This window comes from Papio anubis, chromosome 4 (genome assembly GCF_008728515.1).
Source record: "Papio anubis isolate 15944 chromosome 4, Panubis1.0, whole genome shotgun sequence".
In the NCBI taxonomy this organism is placed as follows: domain Eukaryota; kingdom Metazoa; phylum Chordata; class Mammalia; order Primates; family Cercopithecidae; genus Papio; species Papio anubis.
The window spans coordinates 153,500,921-153,522,916 of NC_044979.1; positions in this window are offsets into that span (position 1 = coordinate 153,500,921).

Sequence of the window (21,996 nt, forward strand, 5' to 3'; positions counted from 1 at the left end):
AAGTAAAGTTGACATAGAAATTTAACTATCACAGTATGTGATATAGCTTGGCTGTGTCCCCACCCAAATCTCATCTTGAATTGCGGTTCCCATAATTCCTGTGTGTCATGGGTGGGACCCAGTGGGAAGTAACTGAATCGTGGGGGCAGTTACCCTCATGCTGTTCTTGTGATAGTGAGTGAGTTCACATGAGATCTGATGGCTTTATAAGGGTTTCTTTTCCTCCCTTTGCTCCTGCCACCATGTGAAGAAGGACGTGTTTGCTCCCTCTTCCATCATGATTGTAAGTTTCATGAGACCTCCCCAGCCATGTGGAACTGTGAGTCAATTAAACCTCTTTTCTTTATAAACTACCCTGTCTTGAGTATGTTTTTATTAGCAGCGTGAGAATGGACTAATACAGTATGAAAATACATAGCTTTTCTTAGGGGCATAGGAGATAGATTAATTTTAGTGTTCTGATAAAGCTCTATTATTGTCAATGGAATCACATAATCATAGTCCTTTACGGAAAGCCATTAGATAGGTTCTAGGCATTTCTCCATCAATATTAGAGTTACATGAAAAATATATCTGCAGTGAGGAAATATTCAGACTGATGAAGTCAGGATCTCTACTTGCAAGAAATATCAGGGTTTCACTTTCTAAATTCCTATTAATAAGCTCTCTAGATATGGGAATTATATATTTATCAAATTTTACTTTTGAACATTAGCTCTTTGCAGAGGTTTTGAACATTTGCTCTTTGCAAGGAAAATGTCTACTTACCCTTCATTCCTGTTGTCAAGAAGAAGACCTCCTTGAGTTCCTCAGCAAAGAAATCTAGTTTTAGGTTAGCTATCAACAGTGAAAATCAGCGAGTTTGGGGGAAATATGTGTAATAATTAACTCCCTAAAACTATGTTAGAAGAGAAGGGATAACAAGTAATTGTAACTAATTTTAACAATTGAGAGGATGAAACCAAATCCAAAAGGAAACAGGAGTGAAAATGTCCCTCCTTGCATAGTATTGTATAGCAATCTAAATAACATTTGATTTGGTTTCTTCAGAATAATTAAATTCCTGCACCTTGTAGATTACTAAGATGACTAAACCAATGCTCTTGTGAACGATTTTAAAGTAAAATAAATTCCTCGAGTAAAATTATATGAATCTAATTAACATGGGAAGTAAATCCTTTAATTAGAAAAGTCAAATAATTATTTTTCTTCAAAGAAATGAAATTACTGCCATTACTTTCTGAACAGATAATACAGAATTATTTAATAGATAATTTTAAGGTGCCCACAAGGCAGGAATTTAAGTAGTGAGTAAAATATTTACAAGGGATTCAGGGATTAACTTTCTCCTCTAGGAAATTCCTTAGAACTTCAGTCTTCATTTACAAATCCTAAAATAGAATGATTGTCTAATGTCAGTGTTTCACTGAACAACTACATAGGCAAATTTATTTTTCTAAGAAATGAAATAATTACTCACATAGGTTCTTAAGTTACTTATTTAAATGATGTTATTTAGAATTCACTTTAATTAAACACATACACACAAAGCCCACTTATTTTGCCAGTTACATTTCTCAATATTTGGGACATTTCAATTGAACTACACATTTTAGACGGAATTTGAGACTGGATCTGAAGAGGGCTACTTCGTTTCCTAAATTTCAGTAAGAGAATTAAATCACTAAATTAAGATAATCTAAAAATAGCATGAGGAAACAGTACAAATATTAAGCAAGACTCTTACTATGAAGCTAGTTAGAATTGTTAATTAGAGCTGTATATTATTCATTAACGTAAATCACATATGAATAATTTAATACATAAGTAGTGCTACTACTGATTATAAAAGTAATCAAAGCAACACTTGGAATAAACATATTATCCTTGATACATATGTTCAAACTCAATAAAGATTTTTGGAAATTTATATCTTCCTTTTACAAAGTCATGAGTAATTATTTCAAATGACAGGTAACTTCCTTTTTAGGTAAGATACACTATTATAGAAAATAAGATGTAGAAAGAGCCTGAATTCAGCAGTCAACACCCAAATTAAAATTTTCTGTAGTGAATCCCATAACATTTAGGCAATAGAATGTTAGGTTTAAGCAAGTGGGCTCTGTTATCAGACAGACATTTGAATTTGTTCTTGGCCCCTTACTATGTGACCTTCAGTAAAGTACTTGACCTATCTAAGGCTCAACTTCCTCATTGTGAAATGCATAGTAATTGCAACTATTCGGTAGATTGTTGAAATAATTGAAATAATTATATGTAACTTACTGAGCATAGTGTTTACTGAGTATCTTAACATACGCGGTCTGTTATTATCGTAGTAATTTTTCACAGAGTTAGACACAAAAAATGAAAGAGAGCATGTGGATGGTGTCAGCCTTAAAATATTTTGAGGCTTTCATATTTAATTAGGCCAGAAAGAATATTGGAGACATGTACGTTTTTCACCTATCCCAACTTCCTTGGGAGAAATGAAGTTGTGCTAAACCTCTTTATAAAGGAAAAGCAACTTCTTACGTTGAAATGGGTAACTCACTTAATTTCAAATGGGTGCTGATGAGGGCTTGTTATTAAAAACCTTAGATAGTATGCTATGTACAGGCAATCACTTAAGTTTCAGTGTGTGATTATCTTTCCAGGAAGTTCAGGAATGCAAAGCGATGTAGAATGCTTGATTTGTGAAAGTAGCAATCATACTAGTTGTTAATAGTGCAAGAGAGTTTAAAATCCTGTAGCACAAAACATTGTTTCAGCAAGCAAGATAAAGCAGTTGGGCTAATAAGAAATGGGCTCCCACTTATAATGGGAAGTCCTTGATTTCAGCAAGAAGGCAACAAAACTAAGCCTTCTACTTCTGGGGGATATTTGTTGGTAAGAAGCAGGTGACGATTTCTGGAAACCACTAAAAATGGCTGAATCCTTATCAATGGATGGGCACATAACTGACATAATCTATTTTTTGTTGTTTAAATTCTGTGCTCTCTGCACTTAGATAACTTTTGAATAACCAACTGATTTTGGGAGCCCAGAAACTTTTGAGCATAATTCTAGAAAAATGGACATCCTCTCCTTCCATTGTTACACCCTTTAGTAAGAGAGATCTTTATTCAGACTGAGCAAATGCTGCATTGAGACCAAGGCCAGGAGGTTAGTAGAAGTGTGGTTGGTGCTACCATTTCCTTCTTTGTTCACTAATCAGAAATAAAATAGCATATTTTTAATAGACTTGTATTAAGGTATAAGGAGGATTGAGGTTAAGGTGTTCTTCACACTTATTTTGTCATTTAGCTAACTCAGACACCATCTGGAAGGAGCTGTCGGAACCTTGTGCATGAATGAAAAAAAAAAGAATTGAGGAATTACAGAGCTCAAGCATTCTTTGGTAAGTTACAAAGTGATATATTTGGGAAGGCAGGACAAAGCTTACTTTTGGCATCTATCTTCAGGGTGGGAAATTTTAGTTCTTTTAGTCTATTATTCAGTCAGTTTAGTCAATTTAGTCATGTTGAATGCACACTATGCCAGAACTGTGTTAGGTCTTTGAGGTTTCAAGACTCTCAAGTGGTTCTTAAATAGATGATATTCAGCAATGGTTGCTGGATATCTTTTAATCAAAGGCAGAAGCAGAACTCCAGAGGAGTTACGGCTGTTTTTGCAAAGTGGTCGGACAAAGTGTTTCCATTCAGGAAATTTCTGACACGGGGTAGCAGCTAGACTTGTGAGAGATGAGCCTGTCACTAAGAAGAGACAATCTTAGAATTAACATTTTACTGCAAAAACTATGTATTTCACGGCCACAGAACATTTTACTGCAAAAACTATGTATTTCACAGCCACAGAAGGGATTAAGCATTAGTTCTAACAATGTCTCCAAAATACCTGTAGAAGAGAATCTCAACCCTAACAGACCCACGGTACTTTTCCCAAAATAAAATTCCTGGTTGAAGAATACATGCAGACTGGTATACAGCTGTCAAAAATACCATGAGCATCTATTTCTTGATCATGTGAGTTTTCTAAAGTGGAAAATATATCTTATGACGATTATATCATTTTAATTTTCATGAAATAAAATTTAACTTTTTTATTTTGTTATTTATTCTTTGTCTTGTTTCTTTGATAGTAAAGATACTGTTGTTTACTTTCTTCTAGGACCTTCATAGTTTAGCAATTATGTTTAAGTCAACAATGTGTCTTTCATTGTGTTTTTGTATATGTAGACGGTGTGTATAGGTATATAATGTGTACAAGGTCAGGTTTATTTTTATTCCATATGGATATTCATTTACTCCAGCAAGATAGTTGCAATACATTTTCTCCCAGTTAATTTGATGCATTTACAAAAATCAACTTATCTTATAAGGATGCATCTATTTCTGAACTCTTTAATCTGTTCCAGTTATCAACATATCTACTCTTCTTTTTTCTTTTGCGAGATTCTTGCTCTGTCGCCCAGTCTGGAGTACAGTAGCATGATCTTGGCTCATTGCAACGTCTGCCTCCCAAGTTCAAGTGATTCTCATGCCTCAGTCTCTTGAGTAGGTGGGACTGCAGAGGTGCACCATCATGCCTAGCTAATTTTTGTATTTTTAGTAGAGAGAGAGTTCCACCATGTTGGCCAGGCTGGTCTTGAACTCCTGGCCTCAAGTGATCCGCCTGCCTCATTCTCCCAAAGTGCTGGGATTACAGGCATATGTGTCTACTTTTAAGTCAATATCTCATGTCTTGGTTACTGTTTCTTTAAAGCAAATGCATATGTCTAATAATTAAAATGCTGCAAATGTGTTGATTTATTTTCATAATTTTTGGTCTTACTCTAGAATGTTTATCTTTCATAAAATTTTTACAATTGACTTGTCAAAGTATGCTGGTATTTTCATGGGAATTGTTTTAAATATATCAATAAATCTAGGAAAAACTATTGATTCTTTAGACTTGCTACTTCTCTATGAAGATGATACATCTCTCCATTTATTTTGGTTATCTAAAATTGGCTCAGAAAGGTTTTGTAATTTTCAATGTAAAGGTCTCACACATAATTAGTTAGATTTATTTCTAGGAATGTTGTTTGATGCTATAATATGTGAAGTTTTAAAAACCAGTAGTTTATTAATAACTTATAATACTATTGATTTTTGTATTTTGATATTTTATTCTGTGATGTTTAAATATTACTCATTATGTAGGTAGTTTCTTGGTAGATTCTTTTTTATATGTAGATTATCATGTTCTCTGACAAAGATATAATTTTGCCACTTTCCTATATTTATGTCTTATATATATTTTTCCACCTCATTGCATTGGATTGAACCTTTAGAGCAATATGGAAAATGAGTTGTCAGAGAAAATATTCTCAGTGTTAATGAGAATGAGTTCAATATTTCACCATTAAATGTAGTCTTAACAGTAGGTTTTTTTTTTTGGATACCATTTTCTTCTATTCTATCCTTAGTTGCTCATAAGTTTTATTCTGAATTATTAAATTTGGTCATTTTTTCTCTCTATTGACTGGAACATAAGACTTTTCTTTCATTTTCTGTTTATGTAGTACATTCAGCAGTTCATGGAATAAATTCCTATGATAGTACCCATAATATTTTACCTAAGTTATTCAATTATTTATCTATAGTGTGCAGTAATCACAGTTCTGCAAATAAACAGAAACAATAGAATGTGCGTGTCTATAGAAATAGATTTATTTTAAAGAATTGGCTCACCCGATTGTGGAGGCTAGCAAAAGAAAACTCTGTAGGGTGGGCTGACAGGTGGCAGACCCAGAGCAGAGTCCATGCTGCACTTCAAAGGCAAAGACCATCTGCTGCAGAATTCCTCTTACTCATGTGAGATCGATCTATTGTTCTATTCAGTCACCTTCAACTGATTGGATGAGACTCATCCACGTAATGAAGGACACAATGCTTTGCTCAAAGTTTGCTGAGTAAATGTTAACCTCATCTAAAAACACAGAAACATCCAGGATAATGTTTGACCACACATCTGGGCACTGTTGACATCTAAAATTAACCATCACATATTATTGCTATTCCCTTCACTGGTTGTGCATTCACTGTGTTGTACACTTTAAGTATATACTATTTATATTTGACAGTTCACCTTGAAATCAGCCTGATTTCTTCATAGAACGGATGTTTATGGTTTTCCTTGAATGAACACAGAAATTTAACTTCCTTGTCTTAGAGCTTGAAAAAATTACATTTGTCTTATCTGAGTTCCTTTCTCAGCAAATCAACCATCATGTTTCCTGACAGCATCAAGGAACTGAAACTTACCAGATCATTGCATCTGGCCAATAAGAAGCAAGACCTCCATCCATCATGATTGCCTAACAGACCACCTACTACCCATTGACCAACTCCTCTTTCATATACTTCCCTAATTTCTGTTTTTCCACATGTAGTTACATTTCTTCCCTGCTCTATAAACCCATAATTTTAGTCACTTGAAGAAATGAATTTGAGATTAATCTTCCATTCTCCTTGACTGTAGCACTCACATAAAGCCTTATTCCTTAGAAATACTCATTGTCTCAGTGATTGACTTTCTGTGTGCTGAGCAAAACCCCTAGTGTTTCAGTAACGATCTTAATAAAGCAGGATTTAAAAAAAATAAATGTACTGTATGAATCTTGTAGTATGAATAGCAAGGAATTAAGAAAAACTAACCTCCCCACACATATCCTTTTTGAGGAAGGGAAAATCAACATCTTATAGTACTGTTTTCATTCTAAGAAATACTACACATTTTATGTTATAAGCAAAATTTTATGGAATAGTTTATGAAATAAAATTGAACCTCACAGTTTTTAGATTTCTTTGTACAATAATGTTTCATGTAGACACTTCCCCATCCTCCTTTTAACTATTTACTGTATAATTTTTGTCATAACTTAAAGTGGATTTATTTTCAGTGCCTTTTAAAAGTTACCAATTATCTTTGGATACTATAGTTGCCCTGAGTTCAACTCCATGTTTTATAAAACAGGCACAATCTTCCTTTATGGGAGGAGGAGTTTCTTTCTATGTCTTTGGTTATCAGAATTAGAAAAACTGCCTTGATCAGCATACATTACATTTTTTAAAGTTAAGTTTTTCACTGCTTGTGAGACTAATTTTATCATATTCTTCACGTGATGATGATTATGATGTGACTTCAATTTACCCTTCCTAATGTGATTGTAAATTTTCATATAATGAAAGAAGAGGCACAACCAAGATCACTGCACAGCACTGGTAACATGTAAAAATATATTTCACATTTTGAGAAGAGATAAACTCTTAGCTCTCAAGGTCACAGAATGCTGAAAGTTAATTGACCTTTTGAGAAATAAAATCTTGAAAGAAGACTAAAAATTGCATTCAAGTGTTATTCAAGATTGTGTATAATAGCAATACGAAAACACAATGTGGTAAATTATATTTAATTATAATTGTTTGTTTCTACAAATCTTTGCTACATACAAGAAAGTATGATGTAGACTACTAATTTATGCTTGGAATTACTATTTTTTTAACTGCCTGTCCGATAAAGGTCTCTTACTTCAGGAGGACATATTACACCTAGAAGAAAATTCATTTAATTAAGTAAATCAATATTAGATACAATCAAGCAACTATTGTGTTTGTAAATGGTTATATATAAGGAAAGAACACCACAATATTTGAATAACATTGTTAAAATAAAATAAAATAAAATAAAACTTTTGAAACAAGCAGGCAGACTTTATTAAAAATATTTTTAAGATATTGAGAATTTGAACATGGCCTATGAAAAATAAAAAGCAGAAGTGCAAGCAAAAAAACAGTTGTAAAAGTGGCTTTCAAAAAAAAAATTGTTTGCCTAAAAAGTTAGGTTTGTAGATCATCGAGAAAATCATGCATTTAAGGCTCACCAAGTTTGGAATGAAGGAAAAAAAAATGTTAAGGGCAGGCAGAGAGAAAGGTCAGGTTACCCACAAAGGGAAGAAGAACATCAGACTAACAATGGATCTCTTGGCAGAAACTCTACAAGCCAGAGAGAGTGGGGGCCGATATTCAATATTCTGAAAGAAAAGAATTTTCAACCCAGAATTTCATATCCACCCAAACCAAGCTTCATAAGAGAAGGAGAAATAAAATCCATTACAGACAAGAAAATGTTAAGATATTTTGTCAAATCTCTTTCATAATTTTTTAACATATTTAATTTTTAAACATATTTAACATAATTAATTTAACAATATTAAACTTAAGTGTAAATGGGCTAATTGCCCCAATTAAAAGATACAGACTGGCAACTTGGATAAAGAGTCAAGACCCACTGGGGTGCTGTATTCAGGAGACCAATCTTACATGCAAAGACACACATAGGCTCAAAATAAAGGGATGGAGATATACTTACCAAGCAAATGGAAAGCAAATAAAAAGGGAGTTGCAATCCTAGTCTCTGATAAAACAGACTTTAAAACAACAAAGATCAAAAAAGACAAAGAAGGGATTACCTAATGGTAAAGGGATCAATGCATCAAGAAGAGTTAACTATTCTAAATATATATGCACCCAATACAGGAGCACCCAGATTCATAAAGCAAGTTCTTAGAGACCTACAAGAGACCTGGACTCCCACACAATAGTAGTGGGAGACTTCAACACCCCACTGTCAATATTAGAGAGATCAAGACAGAAAATTAACAAGGATATTCAGGACTTGAGCTCAGCTCTGGACCAAGCAGACCTAACAGATATCTACAGAACTCTCCACCCCAAATCAGCAGAATATACATTCCTCTCAGTACCACATCACACTTATTCTAAAATCAACCACATAATTGGAAGTAAAACACTCCTTAGCAAATGCAAAAGAATGGAAATCATAACAAACTGTCTCTCAGACCATAGTGCAATCAAATTAGAACTCAGGATTAAGAAACTCACTAAAAACTGCACAGCTACATGGAAACTGAACAACCTGCTCCTGAATGACTACTGCATAAATAATGAAAATAAGGCAAAAATAAAGAAGTTTTTTGAAACCAGTGAGAACAAAGACACAATGTACTAGAATCTCTGAGACACAGCTAAACCAGTGTTTAGAGAGAAATTTATAGCACTAAATGCCCACAGGAGAAAGTGGGAAAGATCTAAAACCGACACCCTAACATCACAATTAAAAGAACTAGATAAGCAAGAGCAAACATATTCAAAAGCTAGCAGAAGACAAGAAAAAACTAAGATCAGAGGAGAACTGAAGGAGATACACGAAAAACCCTTCAAAAAAATCAATGAATCCAGGAGCTGGTTTTTTGAAAAGTTTGACAAAATAGATAGACTGCTAGCCAGATTAATAAAGAAGAAAAGAGAGAAGAATCAAATAGACACAATAAAAAATGATAAAGGGGATATCACCACCAACCCCACAAAAATACAAACTACCATCAGAGAATAGTATAAACATTTCTATGCAAATAAACTAGAAAATCTAGAAGCAATGGATAGATTCCTGGACACATACACCCCTGCAAGACTAAACCAGGAAGAACTCAAATCCCTGAATAGAACAATAACAAGTTCTGAAATTGAGGCAGAAATTAATAGCCTACCAACCAAAAAAAGTCCAGGACGAGACGGATTCACAGCCAATTTCTACCAGAGGTACAAAGAGGAGCTGGTACCATTGTTTCTGAAACTCTTCGAAACAATAGAAAAAGAGGGACTCCACACTAACCCATTTCTTGAGGCCAGCATGAACCTTATACCAAAACCTGGCAGAGATACAAGCAAAAAAGAAAATTTTAGGCCAATATCCCTGATAAACACTGATGTGAAAATCATCAATAATATACTGGCAAAACGAATACAGCAGCACATCAAAAAGCTTATCTACCATGATCAATTTGGCTTCATCCCTGGGATGCAAGGCTGGTTCAACATACACAAATCAATAAATGTAATCCATCACATACACAGAACCAATGACAAAACCACATGATTATCTCAATAGATGCAGAAAAGGCCTCGAATAAAATTCAACACCCCTTCATGCAAAAAACTCTCAATAAACTAGGTATTGATTGAACGTATCTCAAAATAATAAGAGCTATTTATGACAAACCCACAGTCAATATCATACTGAGTAGGAAAAAGCTGGAAGCATTCCCTTTGAAAACCGGCACAACACAGGGATGCCCTCCCTCACCACTCCTATTCAACATAGTGTTGGAAGCTCTGGCCAGGGAAATTAGGCAAGATAAAAGAATAAAGGGTATTCAAATAGGAAGAGAGGAAGTCAAATTGTCTCTGTTTGCAGATGAAATGATTGTGTATTTAGAAAACCCCATCGGCCCAAAATCTCCTTAAGCTGATAAGCAACTTCAGCAAAGTCTCAGGATACAAAATCTATGTGCAAAAATCACAAGCATTCCTATACACCAATAATAGACAAAAGAGAGCCAAATCATGAGTGAACTCCCATTCAAAATTGCTACAAAGAAAATAAAGTACCTAGGAATACAACTTAAAAGGGATGTGAAGAACCACTTCAAGGAGAACTACAAACCACTGCTTAAGGAAATAAGAGAGGACACAAACAAATGGAAAAGCCTAGCCTTCCATGCTCATGGGTAGGAAGAATCAATATCGTGAAAATGGCCATACTCCCCAAAGTAATTTATACATGCAATGCTGTTCCCATCAAGACACCATTCACTTTCCTCAAAGAATTAGAAAAAACTACTTTAAATTTCATGTGGAACCAAAAAAGAGCACATATAGCCAAGACAATCCTAAGCAAAAAGAACAAAGCTGGAGGCATCATGCTAACTGACTTCAAATTACACTACAAGGCTACAATAACCAAAATAGCATGGTACTGGTACCAAAATAGATATATAGACCAATGGAAAAGGAAATAGGCCTCAGAAATAACATTACACATCTACAACCATCTGATCTTTGAAAAACCTGACAAAAACAAGCAATGAGGAAAGGATTCCCCATTTAATAAATGGTGTTGGGAAAACTGGCTAGCCACATTCAGAAAAGTGAAACTGGACCCCTTCCTTATACCTGATATAAAAATTAACTCAAGATGGTTAGACTTAAACATAAGACTTAAAGCCAAAAAAACTCTAGAAGAAAACCTAGGCAATATCATTCAGGAAATAGGCATGGGCAAACACTTCATGACTAAAACACCAAAAGCAATGGAAACAAAAGCCAAAATGGACAAATGGGATCTAATTAAACTGAAGAGCTTCTGCACAGCAAAAACAAAAGAAACAAAAAAAAAAAAAACCCAGAAAAACAAAAACAAAACAAAACAAAACAAAAACTGTCATCAGAGTAAACAGGCAACCTACAGAATGGGAGAAAAATTTTTGCAATCTATCCATGTGACAAAGGGCTAATATCTAGAATCTAAAAGGAACTTAAACAAATTTACAAAAAAAAACAACCCCATCAAAAAGTGGGCAAAGGATATGAACAGGCACTTCTCAAAAGAAGACATTTATGTGGCCTACAAACATATGACAAAAAGCTCATCATCACTGGTCACTAGAGAAATGCAAATCAAAACCACAATGAGATACCATCTCATGCCAGTTAGAATGGTGATCATTAAAGTCAGGAAACAACAGATGCTAGAGAGGATGTGGAGAAACAGGAATGCTTTTAAACTGTTGGTGGCAGTGTAAATTAGTTCAACCATTGTGGAACACAATCTGGAGATTCCTCTAGGATCTAGAACCAGAAATACTATTTGACCCAGCAATCCCATTACTGGGTATATACCCAAAGGATTATAAATCATTCTTCTATAAAGACACATGCACATGTATGTTTATTGCAGCACTGTTCACAATAGCAAAGACTTGGAACCAACCCAAATGCCCATCAATGATAGACTGGATAAAGAAAATGTGGCACATATACACCAAGAAATACTATGCAGCCATAAAAAAGGATGAGTTCATGTCCTTTGCAGGGACATGGATGAGGCTGGAAATCATCATTCTCAGCAAACTAACACAAGAACAGAAAACCAAACACTGCATGTTCTCACTCACAAGTGGGAGCTGACCAATAACAACACATGGACACATGGAGGGGAACATCACACACTGGGGCCTGTCGATGGGTAGGGGGCTAGGGGAGGGATAGCATTAGGAGAAATACCTAATGTCGATGATGGGTTGATGGTGCAGCAAACCACCATGGCACGTGTATTCCTATGTAACAAACCTGCACATTCTGCACATGTATCCTAGAATGAAAAGTATAATACTATTAATAATAAACTAAGGTCCTATCATGCCCATCCTGGATCTACAATTTGAGGACAAAAATGCATTCTTTTGAGTAATACGTCTTGATAAATCCAATATCGAGAAGAAAACAGCAGATAGAGTGGTTTACCTTTGATTATTTTATTACAAAATACCTAACATATCAGAGTTTAAAAAATTGTCTGACTTGGAAAAATGTTTTAGGGAAGAGATGAAAAGGGAAGAAATAAAGTAGAATTCCTAAACCTAAAACACACAGATTCAATCAGTGGGGGAAAATCGTGTGTGTCGGTGTAAAGAAGAAGGTGGGGCCCAATCAGGAGCTAGAACCAGGGAGACTTTTTTGCAGGAATGATAATATGATAAACATATTTTATCATATTGTCCTATGGATGCCATCAATAGATGAATCTAGGAAGTTAGTGGAGTGAAAATAAATAGAAGAGTATGGTTGCATGGCTTGAGAGAAACTGAAGTATATCAAAAAGTGTATTTGTGTAGTTTTAGTTTTTTAAAACAGAAGAGAAAAAGAAAGACAAAAGAGAGAGAGAAGGAGAGACAGAGGAGAGACAGGTGAGGAAAAGAGAAAGAACTTTTGAAAGTTCCACAAAAAGTTGATGAGACCATATTTACATAAAAATTACAAAATTATAGGATATATAGTTGGTTATTTAAACTCTACAGATTTCTATATTCAAAAGGATGACAACTTTTGAGGTCTTACGTTTGTTTTTAGATCCTTAGAGATTTAGAAGGCTTACAAGGACAATTAACCATCCCTATTTCAACCCACTCATTTTTGGACAAGAAACAGAGAGGTTCCCTTTGTGATATCAGTGAATGATTTAACCTCAGTGCTTTAGCTTTTCCCCTATTCTCCCACTACAGCATCACACTGGCAAAATAGACAATTGCTTTATTTCAATTATGGTGACACATCAGCCAATTCAGGTTGGTATATAATTGACATACAATTGCTGGTTACTGAAGAAGTCACTTCTCTTGTTTATTCATTATCTGTAATGTCTTTCATTACTCAGCCTCCTTAGACCTCTCTGGAGACTAATTTGTGGTACATAAACAGAATAGAGAAATCCAGGAAAGCATCCAGTTTTTCAAACAAAAAAAATCAACAAAAAGATTTGCCTATTTTTTATTTGCTTCATCAATTATTTCTACAAACTTTTTAAAATATACATTTAGAAGTCTTATGCTTGATTTACGAATTGAGAAATGAACCACAACTTCAAAAACATAATGCAAGAAAAGCTTCAAAAGAGAATATTTGTGTTCTTTACCCACACCCAAAGTTTCATTTATTTCATTTAGCAATAAATGAGTAATTGTACTTTGGGTGCACATTTTGTCCCCTGCCTTTTAATTTACCCTCTATCATACCTCCAGGTGGTACCATATGTAATTCTACTTTCACCAGGCAAGCTGCACCCTGTTAGGTTTCAAAAATATGTTCTGGTAATAACTTTCAGTTTAGAAAAGCAAAACAAAATGTGGAGTACGCAGGCATAGTTGTAAGTTATGACTTCCTCCGAAGGAAAGAAATCATTCTGGCGCTAATAAAATTTGCATGTATATAAAGTAGAAAATCACATGCTTTAACATAAATGCCAGAGGAAAAAGCAATTGCAGCTGGCTGTTGAAAGCCTTGCCTCTTATGTCCACCTGGCTAATGTATGCAACCCTAACTACAGTTGCACTGCCAGCAGTTTCCCTTTATTTTTCAATTACACTTTGGAGGCTGGAAGAGGGCATGTATATTATAGAATTCTTTTGGATGTAAATAAATGTTTGTAATAAAAGAAGGAGATCACTTCCTTCTTAAGTGTTTGAATGCCTAAATTTAGGCTTTGGGCTTTACAAACTTATGGTTGATAGTTCCTTATCTAAATCTAATTATGCAATCGGATACATTACATTTTAGAATTTTCCTGAGGTTCAGTTTATTGCCCTTGGCCTTCAGGCAACCTTTTTTGTCATAAAAGAATTACCTAGATTATTAATATGCTCTGTTTTTTAGGATATAGAAATATTCAATTTTATATTTAGTTTTTGAAAATGATTGGGAGAATTTTAGAAGCTTTGTATGTAGTAAATCATCAGATAATTCCCCTCTGGTTTATATTGCCTTGCTCCTCATATAAACTATTATTATAATATTCATTACAATTGTTCAAACTTTGATTTAAATCAGGAAGGAAGTATACGATGTAAGAACCACCTATTATGATAGATTTTGGCGAGGAGTTAATTAGTTAAGGAGCAAAGTTATTTTGGGGATCCTCCGATAAACTGTTTTATAATCTTGTGGGAAAGACAATACAAATATGCAATAAGTAATTCACCCTATTTCTCTTGGCCATAAAAACAACTGTCTTACTATTGCAGCCTATCTCTGCAAATAGTCTTGTATCTTTATTAGTCTTGTACCTTTATTAAAGTTAAAAATAGCTCTGTCTTTTTCCATGTTTCCAATAAGTAAATGATTCTGAATTTTCTCAATTACCTTGAAAGCAGAAATAGTAATAGAATCATTGTTAACCTTTGGTAACTTTTGTAAATTGTCCTAAATGTATTTTACATTGTTATTTACTTGGGTCTAAAACAAAGGAAAGGTAGCCTAGTGTTTTGGTAAATTTTCCGGTGAACAAATCTACTAGAGTCATGAATACTATAGAGTCATGAATACTGGAGCAAGTTAGGATTACTTCCAGAATAGCCTTTGTTCTCTTTGTATGAAGGTGTTACTAAGGCATTCACATCAAGAAAGTTCTACTTAGGCCGGGCGCGGTGGCTCAAGCCTGTAATCCCAGCACTTTGGGAGGCCGAGGCGGGTGGATCACGAGGTCAGGAGATCGAGACCATCCTGGTTAACATGGTGAAACCCCGTCTCTACTAAAAATACAAAAAAAAAAAAAAAAAACTAGCCGGGCGTGGTGGCGGCGCCTGTAGTCCCAGCTACTCGGAGGCTGAGGCAGGAGAATGGCGTGAACCTGGGAGGCGGAGCTTGCAGTGAGCCGAGATCGCGCCACTGCACTCCAGCCTGGGTGACACAGCGCGAGACTCCGTCTCAAAAAAAAAAAAAAAAAGTTCTACTTCTGTCATCTCTCTGCAACTTTTCTTTGGGGCTTCACATCTTCCTTAGTTATCTTTTTTCTTACATACAATTCCATTCCATGTACTTGACCCTCCTATGCTCCCTTATCAATACAGAAAACAAAAAAATAGTATGCTTTTTAGGAGCCTCCCTGTCCTTGCAAACTTTCAAGAATATTGCACAAAGTGTCTATGAACTACAACTTTCTATACTATTATACTGTACACCTAGGTTTAGGTGACACGAAGAACCCTTACCCCAACTGAAAATAAATGAGTTATAAGCAAATGCTGAGTTATTTCCCCCTCTGATATTCTGGGTGATGGTCAGTTTGTGTAAAAGAAGCAGTATAAGAATATCTGAAAGTTTTAAAATTTATTTTTCAAAATTATGTTGGCAAGGTCTACCCAGAGATTTCATGTATATCTCAATTGAGTTGCACAGACTCTTTATTTTCCTTTGTTTTTTTCTTTCCTTTGTTGTTTTCTTTCCTTTGTTGTTGCAATTATCAATAGATAAACTTTATTTTATTTTGCCATTAGAAAGAGAGGAAAAGAAATATGAAACAATGGGAGATAGAGAGGGAATATGATCTTATTCTGAATATTCAACATTTCAGAAAACAAATAAGAGCACCTCAAAATATAGTATAAAAAACTTTAAATTTATACAATGAAGATATTTTCTTCTTTGTGGAAAAAAGTATCCATAGAATGATTCCGTGGGGAACTGATTTTTGTATCTTTAAAAAGATTAGTCTAGAAATAGAAAAATCACAAGATATGTAAAAATTAGGATAATTTTTTCAACACTTCTTACATCTGTGTTATCCGTGATAGTTGATATATGAAAGATGTCACTGAAACACCATTTTATACAGTGAAACAAAACTCCAAAGTGAACTAGCAGAGATAAGACTCATTTTTTTCTTGCCAAGGACAGAAATTTGGGGTTTCAATAGAACTGTATTAAGGTTGCAAGATATCTCCAAAAGGAAATTAAGCTGGTTTTGATAACAACAACAACAACAACAACAACAAAAGGAATTGAAAGAAATCAGGCACATTCCTCAGCCCCGGGCTCAACACAAACAGGCCCAGTACAAACACATCCCACCATATATCTCTCAATTTCCTGAGCCCAGTACAAACACCATATATCTCTCAACTTCCTGAGCCCAGTACAAACACATCCCACCATATATCTCTCAAGTTCCTGAGCCCAGTACAAACACCACCTGGAAAATCCCCGATAAGGACACAGCCATTTGTGGTTTTACTGAAAGCGCGGGAACCAATAGAAAAACTACTAAATGTATAACTTAAAATGTAAACCAATTGTAATGCTGTAACCAAAAGAATTCCCTTGTTCCTCTGTAACTTTACGTATCCTATTTACATCGGGCTATAAAAAGCAAGCACTCGCATTGTTCGGGGCCCTCCTGTATGCTGTGGAATGGAGGGACCAAGTTCGAACTTGCAGTAAAAGATCCTTGCCGCTTGGCTTTGACTCTGGACTCTGGTGGTCTTCTTTGGGGAACAAACGGTCTGGGCATTACAGAATGTCCTCTTTGCAGGTTTGTAATTTCATATTTATGATTTTTTTCTATCAATAGTATGTACATATGTTGCTATTGTGTTAGATGCATTATTGTTCCCCTACTTAGCCATCACTCTGTTGGTTATCTTAGCTGTTGTGTTTAGTATACAGAACTTTTTACAACCAAATAAAAGTTAATGGTCTAAATCTGAAACTATTTATTGTTGTAATTCCTGGAGGGATTGTTGTCTTCTTCATCTTTAGGTTTTGGGGAAAAAAACACAAAAAAACCGCATAATATGGTGTTTTTCCTGGTTCCTAAGGCCTAAGTAATGTTTGTTCAAGCTGGCAAACCTGTAGTGCAGAAATAAGCATACCTCAGTGAATGAGTATGTGGGATAGACACAGTATCTTACACAATCCTATAAATAATCCATATTTTTGAAAACTTAATAATTTTTATTGAAACTTAAATGGCAACTCAAATGGCAAAATCACTTGGAGTGTGAAAATTCTGCATGTCCATACCATATGCAAAATCAATGCAAAACCTTCTCTGCTACGTAGATCTTTGATTCCTTTCTCTGCTAGGTAGAAACTAAGAAAGGGTTTTGCAGCTTGGCCACAGGTGGGGGAAAAAAAAGGCAGGAGAATTCACCACAGCCAATAACCTGAAGGGAATCAGAGAATCAACACTCACTGTGGTTGGCCTGATGAGGTGAGGGTGAAGAGCAAGAGAATGTGGACATGCCTTTTTGTGTAACAGTTGGCTGAAGCAAACTGATTACACAGAAGGTAAAAGGAAAATCATAGGGAGAGACAGAATAATCCATTTTTTTCTCAAGATGAAATTGCTTCAGTCAGAAGTTGCTTTAGAAGAAGATCTCACTACATAAAGAAATAACAAAATCAAGATGGAAAGTTTAGGTTATGTAAACATTAAGAAATAATTGTTGCATCAGAAAAACATACTCCTTTATGAAGGATTACCTGTGATTTTATTTTCGTATTACCAAAAACATATTTTTTGTTCCATGCGAAAAGAGGCTGGATGTAGAAGTAATAAATAAGTCTCATAGTGTGTATGTCATACCTTAACAAAACTAGCCTGAAATTAAACAAGCGTACGTTCTAAAAATGAACTTATCCCTTTTAGCATGTGGGGCTCAACTCAGGTAGCCAATTATTTGAGTGATATTTCTACAAATACAGAATACACAGTAAGGGTACAAATTTAAAGCTAAAAGAATGAGATATATATATATGTATATATAACAATTTAATTGGCTAGGTTTGTATTAGCTTCATGATATTCAAATAACTGGTTCCAAATAATTTCACAAATCACTACAATAAATAAAGTGCTTGATGAGTCTAAATTATTGGTACAGGCCCAAAGAAAGCAAAAAATGAGGCTATGACAGAGAGGAGAATTAGAAAGGAAATATTTGCCCAGAGATGCAATAGAAATAATACATTAAAATTTTAAGTACAGCAAATCAGTGGCAAAAGAAAAAGAAATTGTGTAGAAACTAAAATCAATGAATGGAAATATCTGAGGTTAGGGCTATAAGAAAAACTGTAGTGTAATTATTCAATGTATCAATGACCTTGTTGAAAATGTGAACAGTAGGTAGTCATTCCAATAAGAAGGCACCATAATAGCACATAAGATTGATAAGATTCATTTAATAAGGCATGTGATTACAGTGATAACTACTACAAGATGGATGTCATTGTTTGTATCCAAATAAATTCCATTAGAATCACTTTAAAGGACTAGGATAAGAAATCTGTTCAAGCTGTTGTCCTAGCTCAATGTTTGAAATCTCAAGAGAGAGAGGTAATAAACGAGCTAAACGCAATAACAAAGCCCCCTTATCTGAAGCTGAGTTCCTGGAGCAGCATAAAAATCAGAAGCTCTTTATGCTGGGTGGATTTATCAAAGTACAAGTTTCTCCTTGCCTTTTAATAGGTATCTGGATAAAAGACAAGAGAGGTCATTGGTCAAAGGGAAAGATAGTATGATTTATTTTAAAATTTAGTTAGTAGAATGTTATTTTATAAAATGTGCATTTGGTTATTAGAACACTGAAATTTTTCCTTACATTTATTAATGAAATCTGCAGGTTGTATCCGTAACCATGACCAAGGTCAGTCAGTTGTATTGATGGCAATCAGGAAAAGCATGCTAAATAGATCAAAAAAGAACCTTGTAATATACGAATGAGCAGGCAACAGGTCCAACTTTGACCTTTCTTAGAACAATCCTATAATGTTTTACTTTACTACTTTTCTTTTTATTTTACCCATTATAAATAGATGTGTGTTGTTTTAATCATTCACAAGGTTACCTGTTTTCACATAAATATGTTGAATAAAATCTTTATTTAAGAAGGATTCTTATAGCAGCTCTAGGGAATTGGACCTGAAAAGTATTTTTTTCTAAAAGAGAAATAAAATTGGTTGTGCAACTGATTATATCACCCATTCACATCCTAAGAATATCAATTTCTAATTTTTCTTTTTTATGTTTTTGCCTGCATATTGTAATTAATTCTTATTAAGTAGGGAGCTTTTTAAAAAATAAATTGTTACAATCTCCTTGTTAATGCAGTTTTTCTCATGATGAACAGGAAAATTCACTTTATTGATATAATTTACTATCCACTTTATCTGCACTGTTTCAACTGGTTTGCCCTCAAGGGTTTGTCCTGTCTTGGTTAGTCTCACTGGTATGTGATTGATTACAGGTGGTCTTAGATAGATGGTATTAAAGATCAGAAGGTAGTGATCATTAAATTATTCAATGCTCCTACTTTCAAAGGGGCAGTTCTTCACTACACTGTCATCCTTTTTATAACATAAAGTTGCACATATATCCATATTTTTATATATATGGATATATAACATATATGGACATAAACATATATAAATATATAATATATATTTATACATATATGTTATATAAATATATATTTATATATGTATAATTAATATATATTTATGTATAACATATATGTATATATAATATATATATGTCTATATTATATACATTTATATATAATATGTATGTGTATATATATGTAACCCATATATCTCTGTATGTGGGTATTCATATATCCATATCTCATATTTTCGTCTATATGTATATGTGTATTTCTATACACCCAAGAGCCAGAGAGATACATACATAAATAGATAAGCAGGCAGAGATATTAAAAAAGATGTACATTTTGCTATTTTTTTTTTTGAGTTGTAATTTCACTCTTATTGCCCAGGCTGCAGTGCAATGGCCCAATCTTTGCTCACTGCAGCCTCCGCCTCCTGGGTTCAAGTGATTCTCCTGCCTCAGTCTCCTGAGTAGCTGGGATTACAGACATGCGTCGCCATGCTTAGCTAATTTTGTATTTTTAGTAGAGATGGGGTTTCACTATGTTGGTCAGGCTGGTATCAAACTCCTGACCTCAGGCGATCCACCCACTTCGGCCTCCCAAAGTGCTCAGATTACAGGTGTGAGCCACCGCACCTGGCCTAAATTTTGCCATTTTTATGTATGAATAACGTATATGAAGTGCAAGGTGGTTGTTAAGATCAACAAAGAGAATTGTTCAAAGAAGCTAGTAAGAGCTAAATAGCCAAAAGCTGAGGAGATCAGAACAAACAAAAGATGTTATTGGATTGTAGTACTCAAGATCTATGTTTCTCCCTTCCAATTATTTACTTCACAGAAAAGGCAGTCAGATTATCCTAATCTGACTCAGGCTACACAAACCTGTCTTTATTTTCTGTGTAGAGGGGCAATGGTACAAGAGCTCAATCTCAGATAATTAGAATCATGATGAATTTATCAGCCTCCCCAAAGACATTTATTTCATGTGAGTTAGATGAGATTACACAGCTACGTGGTCTAGGAAGATGTGAGACCATAATATAGAGTGCCCCCACTTCAGTATTCTCCCTCATGGCATTTCGACATTATTTCCAGGAGAGCTAGGACCTAAACCCATTGTTTTGTTTTTTTCCAATAGAGGCTGTAAATTATTATGCAGTAATGTATCAATCTAATAGAGAGATTAGATTTTTTATTTGACTTCAGTCGTGTATAAATGCCAATCCCAAACTACTCCTTTTCAGAGTAGATTCCTATTCTATCAGCTTTTAAAATTGATATAAAGATTGAGCTAAAAAAAAGTCTATTTTTAGAATGTCAGAAGTAATGAAACATGAAGTAAAAAACAAGTCAGGCAACAGTGGCTCACAATTTGGGAGGCCAAGGCGGGAGGATTGCTTGAGGCCACACATGTTTGAGACCAGCCTGGGCAACATGGCAAAACCCCATCTCTACTAAAAATACAAAAATTAGCCAGGTGTGGTGTTGCGGGCCCGTAGTCCCAGCTACTCGGTAGTCTGAGGTGGGATGATCACTTGAACCCAGGTGGTTGAGGCTGCAGTGAGCCATGATAGTGACACTGCACTCCAGCCTGGACGACAAGGCAAGACTCTGTCTCAAAAAATTTTTTTCGTTGATTTACATTATTATTTTCCTCCCAGCCATTTCAAAAAGAGGGACAAATAAAAGGAGATTTCAATAAAAATGCTGATTTTCTGTTAATTTTGAATGAATGATATAGGTTGTTTGGCTGAAAACTGCCCTTTAAGCCTACTTCATTAGTCACGACCAGCTTGTGCTATAATTCAGACACAAAGCCCACATAATACAAACAAGGGAGCAATTACTTTGGCTTAAGGCTTCTAGTGCTTTGAACTTTAATTTTTCTTTAACAAGATCACTTTTGGACTTCGTACAGATTTTATTTTCTCACATAAAATTATGTCCTTATCTACATTTGTTAAATGTAAGATTTAATTTTATTGACAGAAATATAAAAATGCTACGTTCATTGCCAAGGGCTGGGTGACGCCGAATATGGTAAGTTAAGTATTAATGAGAATTGTATTTTACTGTGTTCCAAGAGCCAAAGAAGTGTTTGACATAATATTTGCGGGTCTGAATTATAGGAACATTCTAACAGCATTAAGAAAT